This window comes from Ovis canadensis, chromosome 1, assembly GCF_042477335.2.
Source record: "Ovis canadensis isolate MfBH-ARS-UI-01 breed Bighorn chromosome 1, ARS-UI_OviCan_v2, whole genome shotgun sequence".
Classification (NCBI taxonomy): domain Eukaryota; kingdom Metazoa; phylum Chordata; class Mammalia; order Artiodactyla; family Bovidae; genus Ovis; species Ovis canadensis.
Window position 1 is genome coordinate 5,863,429 of NC_091245.1, and position 16,626 is coordinate 5,880,054.

Below are 16,626 nucleotides of genomic sequence, written 5' to 3' on the forward strand. Positions count from 1 at the left end.
TATAAAAATGCAAGTATCCCAGAGAAGATGGAAAAGCTGACCTCTGCCAGCAAACTGAAACAGGAAGAGTGCCCGCGTGCCTTGACTACGCAACTGCTGCTACTCAGGTAGAGAAGCTGGGCTCTCTGGAGAACACCTGTTCTCATGTTTAGAGACCAGTTCCTGATGGGGAATAGTGTGGGCTGATGGGAAACTCCAGAGTCCCTAAGGGAGGCTGTGACTGACTCGGGAAGGCAGAGAAGGGGATCAGCTGTCACTCACGTACCAATGGAAGGAATCCTTCACTAAAGATATTTAGGATTTTCTAAAAAGGAAAACAGAAAGATTTCAAACCACATTAAACTTGCATATTTCTGTAATTAAGAGGCAGCCAAAAAAATGCATTCATTCAACTATAGGAGATCTTTCATTTCCTGCTTTAGATGAAGAAAAAAAGGGAAGTCACAGCAGCAAAAGAAAAGAGGGCCTCTGGTAGTTATTCAAAAAGCTATACATACTCCAAAGGTCCAGGGTTTCTCTGGTGGCTCAGAGGTAAAGAATCTTCCTGCAATGCAGGAGATACGGGTTTGATCCCTGGGTTGGGAAGATCTGGCTTCCTTGATAGCTCAGTTGGTAAAGAATCCGCCTGCAATGCAGGAGACTCGGGTTCGATTCGTGGGTGGGGCAAATCTGCTGGAGAAGGGATAGGTTACCCTCTCCAGTATTCTTAGGCTTCCTTGTGGCTCAGCTGGTAAAGAATCTGCCTGCAATGTGGGAGACCTGGGTTTGATCCCTGGGTTGGGAAGATCCCCTGGAGAAGGGAAAGGGTACCCACTCCAGTATTCTGGCCTGGAGAATTCCATGGACTGTATGGTCCATGGAGTTGCAAAGAGTCAGACGTGACTGAGTGACTTTTACTTCTTTCACTTTTGGGAAGATCCCCTGGAAGAGGAAATGGCTACCCACTCCAGTATTCTTGCTTGGGAAATGCAAGAGGAGCCTGGCGGGCTACAGCCCACGGGGTCACAAAACAGCTGGATCAACTTATCAACTGAATGGCAACAAGCAAAGGTCCCAGACCACCTGCCACAGTGGCAGCTCTTCCTGCGGGCACATCTTCAGGGCACTGCAGGCAGGTGAGTCTCCCCCCACCCCACCCCCTAAACTGGGTCACTTTGGGCTGGCGAGTCCTTCCTTCCCTCTCACCTCCTGCTGTAGGAGTCTGATCCCACAATGAGGGAAAAAAAAATAATGTTTTGGGGGGCAGGATTTAAGAAAGTAGTTGACTTAAACTGTTTACATTATTTAATTAATCGGCCTTTTTCAGGGTAATTACATGTTAATTACAGGAGGTATTCTGCACCTGGTGATGATGGAACTGTATTTTCAAGTTATTGGCTCTTTCTCTTTTAATGTGAGCATTGGATTCACTGGTTCAGGTAAAATCACACGGCTGTAAACAGGTCATCATCATGTACGCCAGTTTCTAAAACTCCTACCTTAAACCTTAAACCATTTGCTAATTCTGAATTTGCTATTTTCCAACTATTACAAAAACATGTTTTTGTCAACACAGCTGGGGTAAAATGACAGAAGTTTTTAATGGCTTGAGTATTAACTTATTATAATTAAGAAATATTCTTTTGAGTCTATTGTATTCAATACAAGCCTCTGCTTTATACGAATTTAAGTCTTAGGGAAAGTCCTAGATAAGCCAAGATTTGTAGTGAGGGAAGGCCACTGAAAAGACACATGACCCTCCAAAGGGAGGGTTGGTCACTGTGGAGACTCAAGTGGGAGGCTCCTTTGAAAGTCAGGAGAGGAGGCCGGTGGAAGGTTTAATCGCAGGGCTGGTGGGTAGCAAGGGGTCAGTGACTGGGTGCAGTGATTATTGCCAATAGATGATTAACCTAGATTTTCTGTTTTGTGATTTTGTCTTTTAAAGACTTATCACTAACTCTAAATTTTGATGGAAGCTGTTTTCTTTCCATGACAGTGAGAAGGAATAAATCCTCTGTGTGTGTGTGAGTGCATTTGTGTGTCCGTGTGTGTGAGTGCATTCGTGTGTGTGTGAGTGCATTCGTGTGTCTGTGTGTGTGAGTTCATTCGTGTGTCTATGTGTGTGAGTACATTTGTGTGTGTGTGTGTGAGTGCCTTTGTGTGTGTGTGTGAGTGCCTTTGTGTGTCTCTGTGTGTATGAGTGCATTCGTGTGTGTGTGTGTGAGTACATTTGTGTGTCTGTCTGTGTGAGTGCATTCGTGTGTCTGTGTGTGTGAGTACATTCATGTGTCTGTGTGTGTGAGTGCACTCGTGTGTCTGTGTGAGTGCATTTGTGTGTCTGTGTGTGAGTGCATTTGTGTGTGTCTGTGTGAGTGCATTTATGTATGTGTGTGTGTGAGTGCCTTTGTGTGTCTCTGTATGAGTGCGTTCATGTGTTTGTGTGTGTGAGTGCATTCATGTGTCTGTGTGTGTGCCTTTGTGCCTTTGTGTGTCTGTGTGAGTGCCTTTGTGTGTCTGTGTGTGAGTGCCTTTGTGTGTCTGTGTGAGTGCCTTTGTGTGTCTCTGTGTGTATGAGTGCATTCATGTGTTTGTGTGTGTGAGTGCATTTGTGTGTCTGTGTGTGAGTGCATTCATGTGTCTGTGTGAGTGCATTCGTGTGTGTGTGAGTGCCTTTGTGTATGTGTGTGAGTGCCTTTGTGTGTCTGTGTGTGAGTGCATTCGTGTGTCTGTGTGAGTGCATTCGTGTGTGTGTGTGAGTGCCTTTGTGTATGTGTGTGAGTGCCTTTGTGTGTCTGTGTGTGAGTGCCTTTGTGTGTCTGTGTGTGAGTGCCTTTGTGTATCTGTGTGAGTGCCTTTGTGTGTCTGTGTGTGTGAGTTCATTCATGTCTATGTGTGTGAGTGCATTTGTGTGCGTCTGTGTGAGTGCATTTATGTATGTGTGTGTTTGAGTGCCTTTGTGTGTCTGTGTGTGTGAGTGCATTCGTGTGTCTGTGTGTGAGTGCATTCGTGTGTGTGTGTGTGAATGCATTTGTGTGTGTCTGTGTGAGTGCCTTTGTGTGTCTGTGTGAGTGCCTTTGTGTGTGTGTGTGTGAGTGCCTGTGTGTGTGTGTGAGTGCCTTTGTGTGTCTGTGTGCGTGAGTGCCTTTGTGTGTCTGTGTGCGTGAGTGCCTTTGTGCGTGTGTGTGTGTGTGAGTGTGAGTGTATGCAGAACATGAAGTGAAGGACTCTAGCAGTTTCTCTCAGGGCTGCCTACAGTACACCCTGATTCTGCAGAGTCAACTGAAGAGGAAAACCATTCCTGCTGCACAAAGACCCGTCCAAATGAAAACAAGTCAAAGAACGAAGCTGTAACGCCTACTCTAATCATGAAGAGTCAAATCAGGTTATCAAGGTGCCCAGTGTGCAGCTCAAGATGCCACCTTCCACAGCTCCCATATGGGGTGCACCGAGCCCTTGGGAATTTCCTAAAGTAACTCTACCCTGAACATTCATTGGAAGGACTGATGCTGAAGTTCCAATACTTTGGCCACCTGATACAAAGAGCCGACTCATTGGAAAAGACCCTGATGCTGGGAAAGATCGAGGGCAGGAGGAGAAGGGGGCGACAGAGGATGAGATGGTTGGATGGCATCACCGACTCAATGGACATTCTACACGCCAAGAATCTGAATTTGGAGGAAGCAAAAAATCTTGATTTATGACAGGTTTTTCTCAAATGCATTAACATGTGCTTAACCAGTAGTTTCATAATAGGCAGCATCAAGCAATCATTCTGCCAGGAAAAAAATCCCATCCTTTCAAATCTCACTAGGCTTGGAGACTGATTGGAGGAGGAAATGGCAACCCACTCCAGTATCCTTGCCCGGAGAATCCCATGGATAGAAGAGCCTGGTCCGCTACAGTCTGCCAGTCCACGGAGTCATGAAGATTCAGACACAAATAAGCGACTGATGCTTGGAGACCGATAACAGGAGGTACACAGCTGGAGAGAGGGCGAGGGGACAGGGGACAGCCCTCTGGGCACAGGCAGTAGAGGTCACCACACCCAGGCACGTGGACTCACTCCTCACAATGACTAAAGGCAGGCCAGTGGATGGCAGGAAGAACTCATCACTTCTTTTCCTACAGATGAAAATATCTGTAGCTAATTAAAGCTTTTTGCCGAGACGGAAACTAACCAACAAGAGCTCTCTCTCTCCAAGCTTGAGACGGCACCTGGATTCAGGTCCCGTCCCTGTGGTCCTCCCCACGCTACATGCGTGCTTGGCGGCCAGTGCCGTGAAACACCTTCAGCATTCTCCCACACGCTCTCATTAAACAGAAATTAGACGGAGGCAAAGGGAAGCCTGAAAAATCGACTAGGAGTTCGGATGCTCTCAACGGCTAATGTGTCCGGTTTTCACCTGAAGCCCTCTCCAAATGCAGTTTTGCTATTAGGCAAAACTCAAAGAAAGGTAATCAATTCCGACGAAAAAAGCGCTTATCCTGGGAGGACGGCGTGTGCGGTGCTTCAAACCCCCTGGCTGCCTGCCAGAACCCAGACAACAACCATCAGTGTCTCTGACTAGGTGAGGAGCACAGGGGCCATGCCTAATTGACTAGAAGATGGGCTAGCACGGTGGCCAATCAGCGGGTGATCAGAAACGTGTGGAATATTCAGCACCACTTGATTACACGGAGGCTTGTCCTTTCGCTCTCCTCACGAAATCGCTTCAAGGTCCAGAGTACTGTAATAAGATCATTACTGTCAAGCGGTACGGATCGCAGGCAATGAGTCTTCGGGTAGGAACTCATACTTCACACGCTCTCCCTGTCTCTCTCTCTCTCTCTCTTTTTTTTTTTTTTGGATTTTACTGCATGGAGAGGCGGCAAGGCGACGAGGCGGCAGATAATGATCACATCACCGCACGGCAACTAGAAAGGCACTTTTAAGAAGAAGCAGGGAGACATCAGCTGAAGAGAAACTAAAATATTTTCCCTCCTGCCTTTTTTCCCCCCTCCTTTAAAAAAAAATTAAATAGAATTAAACTGTGTGCGGCAGTCGCTTTCATGAACTGGGAAATAATGTCATTGAATTTAACCATTTGAGAGATGCTCTTCGGCAGCAAAGCCCATTACCCCACAGACAAATGGCCAATTTTCTCCATGTCCCGAGTACAAAAGGAGGCTTGTTAGGTTGTGTGTGCATCTCAGGGGCGACGACTGAAGTTTTTCGCTGTACCTTCTTCTTTCATTGGCGGTTAACATCCTGGGCTTAATACCTGCGGCCCCATTATGTGTCTGAGATGAGAAAGGGGTGGAGTTGAAAGGCAGGGGCGCATTAGCAAAGATTCCTAAATAAACACACCGAATTCATCTCAAGCCACACCCACTTGAGGGCGAGTGCCTGGAGATCAGACCCGCCAGCAAGATGAGACGGACATCTGATCAGACTTAGATCAGCCCAAGGCAGGGTTCCAATGAATGACGGGGAGCAAGATCAAACGCTCACCTCCTCCCTCTGACTGTCCTTAAACACACTCACTCCCCAACTCCAAAAGCCCACAAAGGACATCGTCCTCATAATGAACTTAAAAGCTGGGCTGACTGCCTCTGAGTGAAACATCCTTAAGTCCAAAAAAAGTTACGTCATGTCCCTGGACGTTCTCTAATCCCGCGTGTTCTAATTGTCTGCAAAGCATCTGAGGCAGTGATCCTCAGCCTTCCTGGAACGTACACCCCCTGCCACAGACACGCGCAGCAAGAGCCACGTCTCTGTGAAGAAGCCGTGTCACAACGGGGTCCTGAGAAAAGAGGCTAAGCTCAAAACTAGTAAAGGAATTGCTGCTGCCAGGTCCTTTAAGGGCCGTGGTAGGGGTGGTGGGCACCCAGCGGCAATGGGGAGAAGCCTCTCCAGGAGCCTCAGGGCTGCGCCACGCCCGCAGAAGACTCCTCGTCAAGCCCAAGCCGCTGAGGGCCTGGCCAGGTGAACAGCACAGGTGCAAGGCAGGTCGTGCAGACTTCCGAGTCCCAGAGGCCGGAGGCGGACCCCCAGTTCACACTTGCCTGCCCGCCTCCAGCAAATCACTTCACGTCACCCAACTGTAGTCCTCACGGGAAAACAGTAGATAACGCCACCTCCCCATCTGACGCTATGGGTTGTACGAAGGATGCAATGAGGTAACACCTGTTTAAGAGCAGTCACTGAACCATGGCTTCCTCCCTGGGGGCTTAAAGACCTATTCCAACAAGGGACCCAAGACCCTGGGGAGGGAGTGGGCAGTGAACACAACAGGGGGTGATTTGCAGAGGGTCCAGACCCATGAATCCCACAGATAGGAAGGCAAGGCCACAGCTTTTATGAACTGAATGTCTGTGTCCAAAGTTCGTCTGCTGTTTGTCACCCCCAGCGTGATGACGTCTGAAGATGATGGGGGGGGGCCCAAAGAATATGCTTAGTGCCTTTCCAAGGAGGGGAGAGAGAGTGCTTCCTGTGCATCGAGGAAAGGCCATGGTGAGAAAGCTCACCCTGTAGGCCAGAACCCAGCGGGCCTGCACCTGGATCTGCAGCCTCCAGAATGGAAAGGAGTAACTTTCTGCTGTTTAAGCCACCTGGTCTGCGGTTCTGTTATGGCGGCTAAACCAGACTGAGACCCAAAGTGGATGGAGTTTTTATTTGATATTTCCCATTTGCCGAGTTGCTGTTACAAAGACTGCATTTTGCATTTCGTCTCCATCCTTTTTGTTGGTTTGTTTTATATCTCCAGGAAGACGAATGAAGTCGCCTCTACACATGAGATAAAACACAGCCTCGTTGCATTATTGCTAGGGCCGGGGGCACAGATGCAGCGAACTCAGCTAGTACAAACCTCCCGGGTGCCTTTATCTCCTGAAGTTGCCCGGGCGCTTGCGTCTAATGTAGAGCATCTGTGGGTCTCGGGGCTGCATGAGGCAGAGACTCAAGAGATGCAGACACGCCATCATGTCTATCTTCTGAGCATGACAGCTTCCGTTTGCATCCCTGCACCCTTTGTGATAAAATACATGCAGCGAGGCAAAAGGAGAAAAAGGACACAAGCCATCCAAATGGCGAAGAACACACCGGGTGGCCAGCGCTCGGCCTGCCCTTCCTGGACGTTGGTCTGAGCAGATCACAGCACACCCCTGATTTCATGGCTAATGAAATGCCCTCCAAAGACTCTGACAGCTCTACCATTTTTTGGAGAACATCAAGAAGATGAGAAATTATCTGAGAATCCCCTAAAAGTCAGTTTGACTTGGGCGGGGGGGGGGGGTCTCTCCACCCAGGTAGAATTCCAATTCAGGGCTCCTGAAGGACAACGCCCATCCTGGGTTCTGCTGATGGACACTGGAGGCTGTGAGAGGCTTGTGCAGAAAAGCACTCCAAGTGTTAGGGTCAGTAAAAGGAGGGCTCTGCAGCAGATCTGTACACGGGGAAAGCAAGCTTGAGAAGAGTCTGTGCTTTTCCAAGGCAAGTCTACCCGTCCGTACGGCAGGAAGTGGAGTGTGGCCTACTGCACCAGGGGTGTCTGTGGCTGGAGCTCCAAGCCACCTTGTGTGTGTGCTCAGCTGCTTCAGTCGTGTCTGACCCTTTGTGACCCCACAGAAACTATATAGCCCCACCAGGCTCGTCTCTCCGTGGGATTCTCCAGGCAAGACTACCAGAGTGGGTCGCCATGCCCTCCTGCAGGGGATCTTCCTGACCCAGGGATCGAACCCACGTCTCTCACGTCTCCTGCACTGGCAGGCGGGTTCTTTACCACTAGCACCCCCTGGGACGCCCTCAAGCCATCTTATACCAAGATTTCTCATGTGTTCACTTTTTGTACTTTCCTCCCTTTTTTTTGAACAGCAGATATTTCACGCTGCTGCCTCCGGGACCCAAGGTGCTAGGTTGGGGTCCCTTGGGCTTCCTGCACAGGCGGCTCCAGTGGCCACAGTCTGTTTAGAGACCCGCTTTTTCCACTGGACAGTGGGCATTCTGAAGGCAGGGGCCACCTCAGTCACTCTTCCATCCAGTCCTAGGCATAGCTCTTGGCCTGCACTAGGTGATTAATGCGCTTTCATGGAACTCAATCTAACGCTTTCGTTTGCGTGTACTTAAAAAAAAAAAAAAAAGACCAAAAAATCCTTCTCTTGTTGTCGGCTCATCATGATGGGAATCGTCTGATCTGGCTTCTCCCGCTGTGATCAACTCATCTTTGTTTATTTCCGACCCGCAGCCTTCCACAAAGGATCTGTGAGCACTGTCAGCTTCTGTGTGTTTGTGCTGGAAGGACTGAACCCTGCAGGATGGCTTTTGAGTCAACTGCGCCCCATCTAGGATGTCAATGTCTAGAGTAAGCCCACATCTACTCAATTTCAGCAAGTTCATTCTTGTGGAAGCTGGAGTTGCCACCCGAGAACTCTCTCAGGAAAAATGATCTGGTGTGTGGGGAGTAGGCAAGTCCATCAGGATATCCAGTGTTTCCTACCATGTCCGCCTCAGGGGCAAAGAGCCCCAGGCAACCTGGCCGCCTCATCAAAGGTCCCGTGTTGTGGGGAAATCATCTAGGAAGATGTTATAGTTCACGGCATTTCACATTCACTCTAATTAACTACTCAGTTCAACGATTCAGAGGCACTAACCAACTAGTGTATTAACAAGGAGGTTCCATGGAGGACTCTTTACTGCTAGAAGGAAATACAGTTGATCATGGAATTGTGATGGAGTTGATGGTGGAGACCTCTGACTGTCTTTCCTTTCACGGAAGGCAGCTGCCAAGATTATAACAAGGTGTAGACACACTGCCTCAGTGTTTACACAGTGGGAGATCCAAGAGTGACCCACGATGGCAACACCTGACAGCTTTCACAGTCTTCTCTGATTTTCACCACTGCTGAGTCACCTCAGTCGTGTCCGACTCTGTGCGACCCCATAGACGGCAGCCCACCAGGCTCCCCTGTCCCTGGGATTCTCTGGGCAGAAACACTGGAGTGGGCTGCTGTTTCCTTCTCCAATGCATGAAAGTGAAAAGTGAAAGTGAAGTCGCTCAGTTGTGTCTGACTCTTCGCGACCCCATGGACTGCAGCCCACCAGGCTCCACCGTCTATGGGATTTTCCAGGCGAGAGAACTGGAGTGGGGTGCCATCGCCTGCTCCGAATTTCCTCAGGAACCACTTCCAAATAACACAAAATCCCATAAGAAAGGCCCCATAGAGGCAGGTTCCTGGTCATCATTATGTTTCCTGGCAGTCACGTGTCTTCCATTGCATGTAACATGGAGCAACCAGCGTGTTAACTGTGCCCACAGAGGAAAGGTGAGAGCGTCACGGTGAAAAGATGCTTAAATAACAAAAGAAACAAACTGCCCGACACTCAGCACCACCCAATGGGCACAGGCGAACCTGAGCCCCCATGCAGCTGCAGCTGCTGCTTTTCTGTAAAAATGAGTACGTAGGGAAAAAAAGTTACACGATGCTCCTGCAGAATTCTTCATTTCTTCTCCATGTGTCTTCCAATATATCAACTAATTAAAAAAAACTTTCTTCCTAAGATGAAAAGACACTGATCAATTACAGCAACATCTGTTTTCTTGGGGGCAGGAAGAGAAGGGGACGACAGAGGATGAGACGGTTGGTGGCATTACCGACTTGATGGACATGAGTTTGAGTAAACTCCGGGAGTTGTTGATGGACAAGAAGGCCTGGCGTGCTGCAGTCCATGGGGTCACAAAGAGTTGGACATGACTGAGTGACTGAACTTAACTGACTAAAGGGAAAATGAAACTGTTCTGTGACTAATTCAATCACTACCGCTGGGGTTTTAGGCTGCTGTAAATAATGACATTTAATCAAAGAGTGATGCCTTTTGTGGCATTTTATTAACTAAGATAACCACTGTGTATTAAGTCTGCAGAATCTAACATGAAGTTCTATATGTTAGCTCTCCCTGACTTTTACAACTCATTGCTGGTTTATCTTTCTTCTGGACCATCCATGCCCTTCTTACATATCCTGCCTGAAATCATAGGTATAGTCCCTGGGGCATATCTTTTTAAAATATATATATTTACTTATTTTCTTTTGTTGTGATGCACATCGAGCACACGAGCTCAGTGGCTGCAGTGAGTGGGCTTAGTACCTCCTCGGCATGTGGGACTCTGGTTCCCGGTTTCCTGACCAGGGATTGAACCAGCATCCCCTGCACTGGAAGGTGGACTCTCAACCACTGGGCCACAAGGGAAGTCCCCTTGGTGTGTGTCTTATTCCCATATTAAGGCACTGAGTGCCTTGGGGTGAGAGAGGAACTGATTTTTATTTGTCGTTTCCCACTGAGCCAAGCACACAGAGCTTCCTCTGTGCTTGTTGTACGATATTTGATGAGATAATGAAATGATCCACAACTTCAGGTTGTCCTTGGAAAGAACAGAGGAACACTAAGTCTCATCTGACCTCTGCAAACTGGAGTTAATGAAATTTGTAACCATGCTGGAGGCCTCACTTGAGATGGCTTAGTGGGTATAGCTGCGATGGGCAACTCATTGTGATGTTTCCCCTACCAAGTAATATTTCAGTATTCATCCACGATCAACCATGCAATGGGTCTAAAAAGACCCAGAATGAACAACCAAGGGATGGAGATGAGAAGGATAAAATAAATTCCCTTCTGAGACCTTTAGAACAAAGCACCAAGAACCTAAGGGGACAAAAAAAATAAATAAATAAAATAAAAAATCAAGCAAAAAGAAAACAATAACAAAATGCCAAGAAACAAACAAAAACCCCAACAACAACAAGATTTCCGAGTCCTCTCTTGTATAGTAAGGTTGGGTAAATCCAGACTGGTCCTGCATTTTTAAAGAAACATCTTTGCTCTACCACCTCTGAATTTGATGATCCATATGAAAGTCAGGGTCTTTACATGGAATCTGAGAAATATCAAGGAAGCCACTCTGCCTGCCCCACTCCTAGATTTAAAAGCCGCTCCACACACCTCAAAGACTTGCTTTTTGCCTGGTGGAAAGAGCTTGAGGCAGAGAATCAAGAGACAGTTCTGTCACCTACCAGCAACCTGACCCTGGACAAGAAAGCCACTTAACCTCTCTCTACTTCTGCCTTTTCACTGGGGAAACAGGGAAATTAACACCCGATGCAAACTTGCATGAATGTTACCAAACGAACAAGCACTACCCGATTTGGGACTGAGGAACCGGGGCTGCAGAGACGACTGGCACAGTTTCAGCCATGACAACCTCTCTCCTGGACCCCGGATGAGAAGAACACCCAGAACGGATGCAGTTCCAAGGCAACGGCAAAAGATGGCAAGTCACTAATGATCTGCAAAATCCCCACTGCCCACGGGATTTCCAGGCACACGCCCTTCAACTTGACTCTGGCCACGAGCCCAGGGCCCCTGGGGCTCGCATCCTTCCAAAACCTAGGTTCTGCTATGGGGGCCCAACCAGTGCTAGACTTGCCATAGGGGGACCTGGAACCTTGCCACTCAGGGCAGCCCCAGCTCTGACAAAGTTTTCCTTTTAATATCTTAACCAAAATCCACTTCTGCGAAGGTTCCACCCACTAGTCCCATTGAACTCCGTCAGGGCCACCCAGGATGCGCTGAGACTGTCTTTCCGTGGTTTGAACACAGGACGCCCTCATGCCCCTCGTGCTGGCTCACCACCCTCTTTCCCCATATCTGAGTTTACGTTTCTTTTTTTAAAAAAACTTTTAATTTTATATCGGGGTACAGCCAATTCACAGTGTTGTGATAGTTTCAGATGGACAGCAGAGCAGCTCAGCCATACATCATATATACACAGGTATCCATTCTCCCCAAGCTCCTCTCCCATCCAGGATGCCACACAGCATGAAGCAGCTAGGTCCCCAGTAGCTATCCGTCTTAAATGAAGCAGTGTGTACAAGTCCATCCCAAACTCCTTAACTATGAATTCACTTTGGTTGGTCCGTAATCACTGTAGAGTTTAGCCCCCAGATCCGAACCTACCCATTTTGTTAAATATAACTAATAATTCCGAGCAAGTCAAATTCAATTTAAAATCGAGACTATCACTGATATTTCAATCCCGTTGTTCCCGATGGTCTATGAAATAAGAATACAAGTACTATTCATGATGTAGAAGATTTTTTTTTTTTTTAAAGCTAAATGCCGCCTTCACATTTTCCATGGGAAGCCTGCAGGCTGCTGGTTTTTGAGAAGCTTACCCTCAAAGTTATACTCAGCAGTGAAGTGCCCCATTGCTGACATTCTTCACGAATGGTCTAGTTTTCCCAGGTAAAGGCATCACAAAGGTGTTTTTATCATTACAGATGGGGCCACGGAACTGGAAAACGCTCATGTATTTTTAGAGAGTGTGTGTATGGAAAGAACAGACCCTCACCTGCAGGAGCCTCCAGGTAGGCAGTGGGGGGCCTGATGCCCGGTGATGCAGAGGGCGTGGGGGACACGCACCAGGTCCTCCCAAGGTCAGTACCATGGCGGTCAGCCCTCGCCCGCCCAAAGACACAGCTCAGCTCTCAGTGCTGGGGACACCTAGACACATACCCGCCTTTCCAGGGCACTTCTGCCTTAGACGACATGCAATGCCACCCACACTAGCTCATACCTCACAGTTCTTCCACACTCAGTCCCCTCCCAACCCCAGAAGGGGCTGAACTACTCTATGATATTGACTCTCCCTATGGGCTTCCCAGGTGGTGCAGTGGAAAAGGATCCACCTTCAGAGGGCAGAGATGCAAGTTCAATCCCTGGGTCAGTCAGGAGGAGGGCATGGCAACCCACTCCAGTACCCTTGACAGGAGAATTCCACGGAGCCTGGCAGGTTGCAGTCTGGGGGGTCACAGAGTTGGACACCCCTGAGCAACTGAGCACGTATGAGGGCTGGGTTATATTTGAACCCAGTGACCACGCTAGAACTCAAAATATTCAGGAAGGAACTCTCTGGTCACAGTTGCTACTCCCATAATTTACGAGATTCAATCCATTCATTTTAAATTGTAAATACAGGAAGATGACCACTGTTCTAGTTAATTTAGGTTACACCGTTTTCAACTCTTCTGTGTAGACCTGTTCTTCTGCGGGAAAGAACCTCTGTAATCGAGTCTGATGAGGGCCAGGGCAGCGAGAAGTCAGGGGAGAAGATCGTTATGGCACCAAGGGCCCCCACGTGGACAGAGAGTTTCTGGAATTTCAGGTAATGTAAATATTTGATGAAGGCACACTTTTAGTCTTTACTTTCTGAACAAAGACACCACAAAGGTAAGAAATGCCCAGCGACAGAAACTTGGTGCTCAGTTGAGAGCCTAGGCAGAGAGTGGGGCTCCCTCATGGGCTTGGCGGGGGACGGTTCAGACGTGCACACGTGGCGCTCCGACCCCTCCCTCGGCAGGGCTCAGGCCAGGCCCTTGAGGGTCACAGGGGACAGAGACTTCTGGTCCACTGCACTGATGTTAGATCAGGGGCCAGATGTGCCCAGGGCGTGTAAGAGGCACTAGGAGAGGCACGAGCACGCACGGCTTCTGCTAGCTCGTCCCCGCCGGCCCTCCCCCGCCCTTGGAGGCAGGCCTGGGTGGCAGCCTGCCTGGGTAGCTCGACGTCTTTGGTGTCTCATCAGGTTTGGTCAGGGAGGTGGCGGCAGGGGACCAGAGGCAACAGGGACAGGGAGGCCAGGGGCTTCTCCGGGGCCCCTCGCCCTCTGGGTCACCAGGTGGCAAGTGTCCTTCTGCTGAAGGACACATCCCTGGATGGAGGTCTTCCCCAGATGCCTCCCTCTGGGTCTCATAACCAGCTTCTTCTTTTCCTGTTACCCACTGGGGGCCCACACCACCCCTATAGCTCTTCCCATACCCTGCCCCACACGTCTACAGACAGTCCCTGTGGAAAATTCCCATCAATGACCCAGCTGAGGGTGCCATGTTTTCCCCGGAACCCGGAGTGAAATAGCTGACTCAGTGGAATTGAAAGTTTCTTATTCTCTATAGAGATTTGAGCCTAGTCATCTGATCCAATGGGGCATCTCAAAAACTACACGATTCATCCACTCTATGGACATCATGTAGAGAACTTTTTACTATCTGCAGTTGCAACTGTTCAGCATGAGGTCAAGCCAAAGAGAATATACTGGCAATAACAAGTTACAATGCTTGCAGGAAAGAGAAATATAAATACTTTTAGTGATTAAAGTTAAACAATCCTCTAAAAATATACAACTAGCTTTCATTTTAAGAAGGCTTAGCTTTGATGGTTCCCACAATACACTTTGATTAATAGTTATTAAGAAAATTTAAAAAATTGTGCATCATTGTGAATCTAAAATTATTTCAACTGAATGATGCATTCTGACTTCAAAGATGTTAAAATGTGAAAAAAAAAAAAAAAGAATAATATGCCTTGGATATAGCCTGTCTCCCCAAAATGACTCATTTATAGTTGGGAAGGTAACTTTTCCTAGGGAAAAAATGATCCGTTTTCTTTTGACAGAGAACTTGTGTTATTTTCTAGTGGAAAGATGTCACAGATATGGCATCATAGGGATGGTCCTCTTAACTACAAAGCGAGGCACGGTGTCCTTTCTAGTCATTAGCACTGAACTTCTGAACACACATCAACCGACGCCCATCAAACATGCCTGAGATGCTGTTGTGATTTCTAATTTGGGTGCTTCTGAACCTGTCTTTCTGTTGGTGTCACCACCTCGGCAGGAAGGCTCTTAATGAAAGGGTCTGTGGTTGGCTGGGGGCTGAGGATCTGACTCAGCCTCATCACAGGCTATTGCTCAGAGCCCATGGCACCGCCCCAGTAACGCAGGAAGTGGAAGATGGAAACATTTCAGGCATCCGACAAGCCCACTATCACTTCTCGAACTTTCTGCGAACCCACTGGATGACGAAGACGCTGATTTGAACCGGCAGCCCAATTAAACGCGCAACCACTACTAATTTACTTTCAGGCTCTATCTTTTTCACACAGTGTTCACTATGCCAGGAGGTGGGTGGAATGATTAGCAGGGATGAAATGTGTGTAATGAAGTGATAGGTGGACTTGATAATCAGCTTCTACCAAGTGGTACCTTTTAAAAAAAGTCATTAGTTGGAAACCCACGTGACAAACACAGTAAGATGTTTATCTGTGAAATGGGCCTGAGACCTTCCCCTGAGGCAAATCTTACTCTTCCCCTGGGCCCGTGGGGCACCTGCCCCCGACGTGGCCGGTGGCCACGCATCTTCGTGACTTTACCCCAGTCCTCTTGTAGCCGGTGGGGTGTGTGGCCACCCATTTGTGGCTGGGGGCTTTCTGCTGAAGTTTTTGGAAGGCACTGCATCAATGCTCAGCATCTGTGGGCGATTTATCTTCCAGTGGGAAGGCCAGCGGTCTCTGAGTGGGTGCTTTGATCCATAATCATTATTTTTCACCACTGCTGATATAACAGAATCATCCTCATTTCTCATAACAGGAGAAAATCAGTTTTTACGGGCTAAACTTGTTAGCAGGAAGCTATGGGAGGCAAAATGGTAAGATAGGCACTGAAAAAGGGCTTCTAGACTCTTTCCTGGCACCGTGAGAGCCCCAGCAAGCTCCCTGACACTCTGAACCTCGGTCTCCTCATTATAAATGAAAATGCCATGAACTCACAGAATTATGGTAAATGACACAGCACTTGTACTGTAAACTCTGCTCCTGCCTTGCTAACAAATGCATCATGGGCTTATCTCATTTAAGCTTATCTTCAGATATTAGGAAGGAACAGGCACTTTCTTTCACACTCAGACTTGCAGTTTGAACAGTCAAAAGAGTATTTCCAAAAAAGTGCAGCAGAGATGGAGAAAGAAAAGGATGTAAGTTACAAAGGTTGTTTCCGGCACACATGGAATCCTTGTTGAAACCAGATTCATCTACTCTCACTGGTCTCACCAATCATTATTCATGTTACACAACAATGTTCTCACATTTGAACTTTCCTTGGAAGGGTCTCTTTAACTTGCTTATTACAGTGTATTAATCTCACCTCCCACCATGCCCGTGTGCCCGTGTGTGCATGTCCACCTCCACTCGCACACCAAGGAATTAAGAAAACGTAACTCCATCAGAAGGAGCCACTTCTGAAAGATCACGTGGGCCCAGCTCTGAGCAAAAAGCCTGACTTCAACAAGTCAGAGGAGAATCAAGACAAGACGGTGCCCACGGAAAGACTAATGCAGCTCACGAAACAACAAGAGTGATGGGCATTAATAGAGGAGGCGGTTATCATCAGAAGAAGCTGAAAGCCAGGATCGGAGTGGCTGTCTTAACTCGAGTTGAGTCTAGCTGGGATCAGGGGAGACTCCTACGTCGGAGGCTGGTCTTTTTTGGAGGAAGACAACGGGGCACAGCTTGGCTGGAGCAGACACACAAACCCAGCTTGTCGAGGTCGGGCAAGACCAAACCACCTGCCCGGGTGAATGGGGGACTGGGCCACCAGTGTCACCATGGACCCAGCGGCAGCCGTCAGGAGGTAAGAGCTGATGTGGTTGGGCAGTCTGGAGGATTGTGGGCAGAGAGAGGGCCCCTAGCACCGCCTTGTAAACAGAAAGCACACGCAGTGACCTGCATCCCTGAGCGTTTGAGGTTCAGAGGATATACAATGCGACAAATGGGAGGAGTGAGAA

At 48.3% G+C, this 16,626-nt stretch overlaps 1 protein-coding gene across 6 annotated transcripts in view; it reads right to left on the minus strand.

Annotated features, from left to right (window-relative positions):
• The window catches only part of AGAP1 (ArfGAP with GTPase domain, ankyrin repeat and PH domain 1), a 573,926-nt gene that overhangs the window by 105,849 nt on the left and 451,451 nt on the right, over positions 1–16,626 (minus strand). The gene's annotated exons all lie outside the window — the stretch shown is intronic.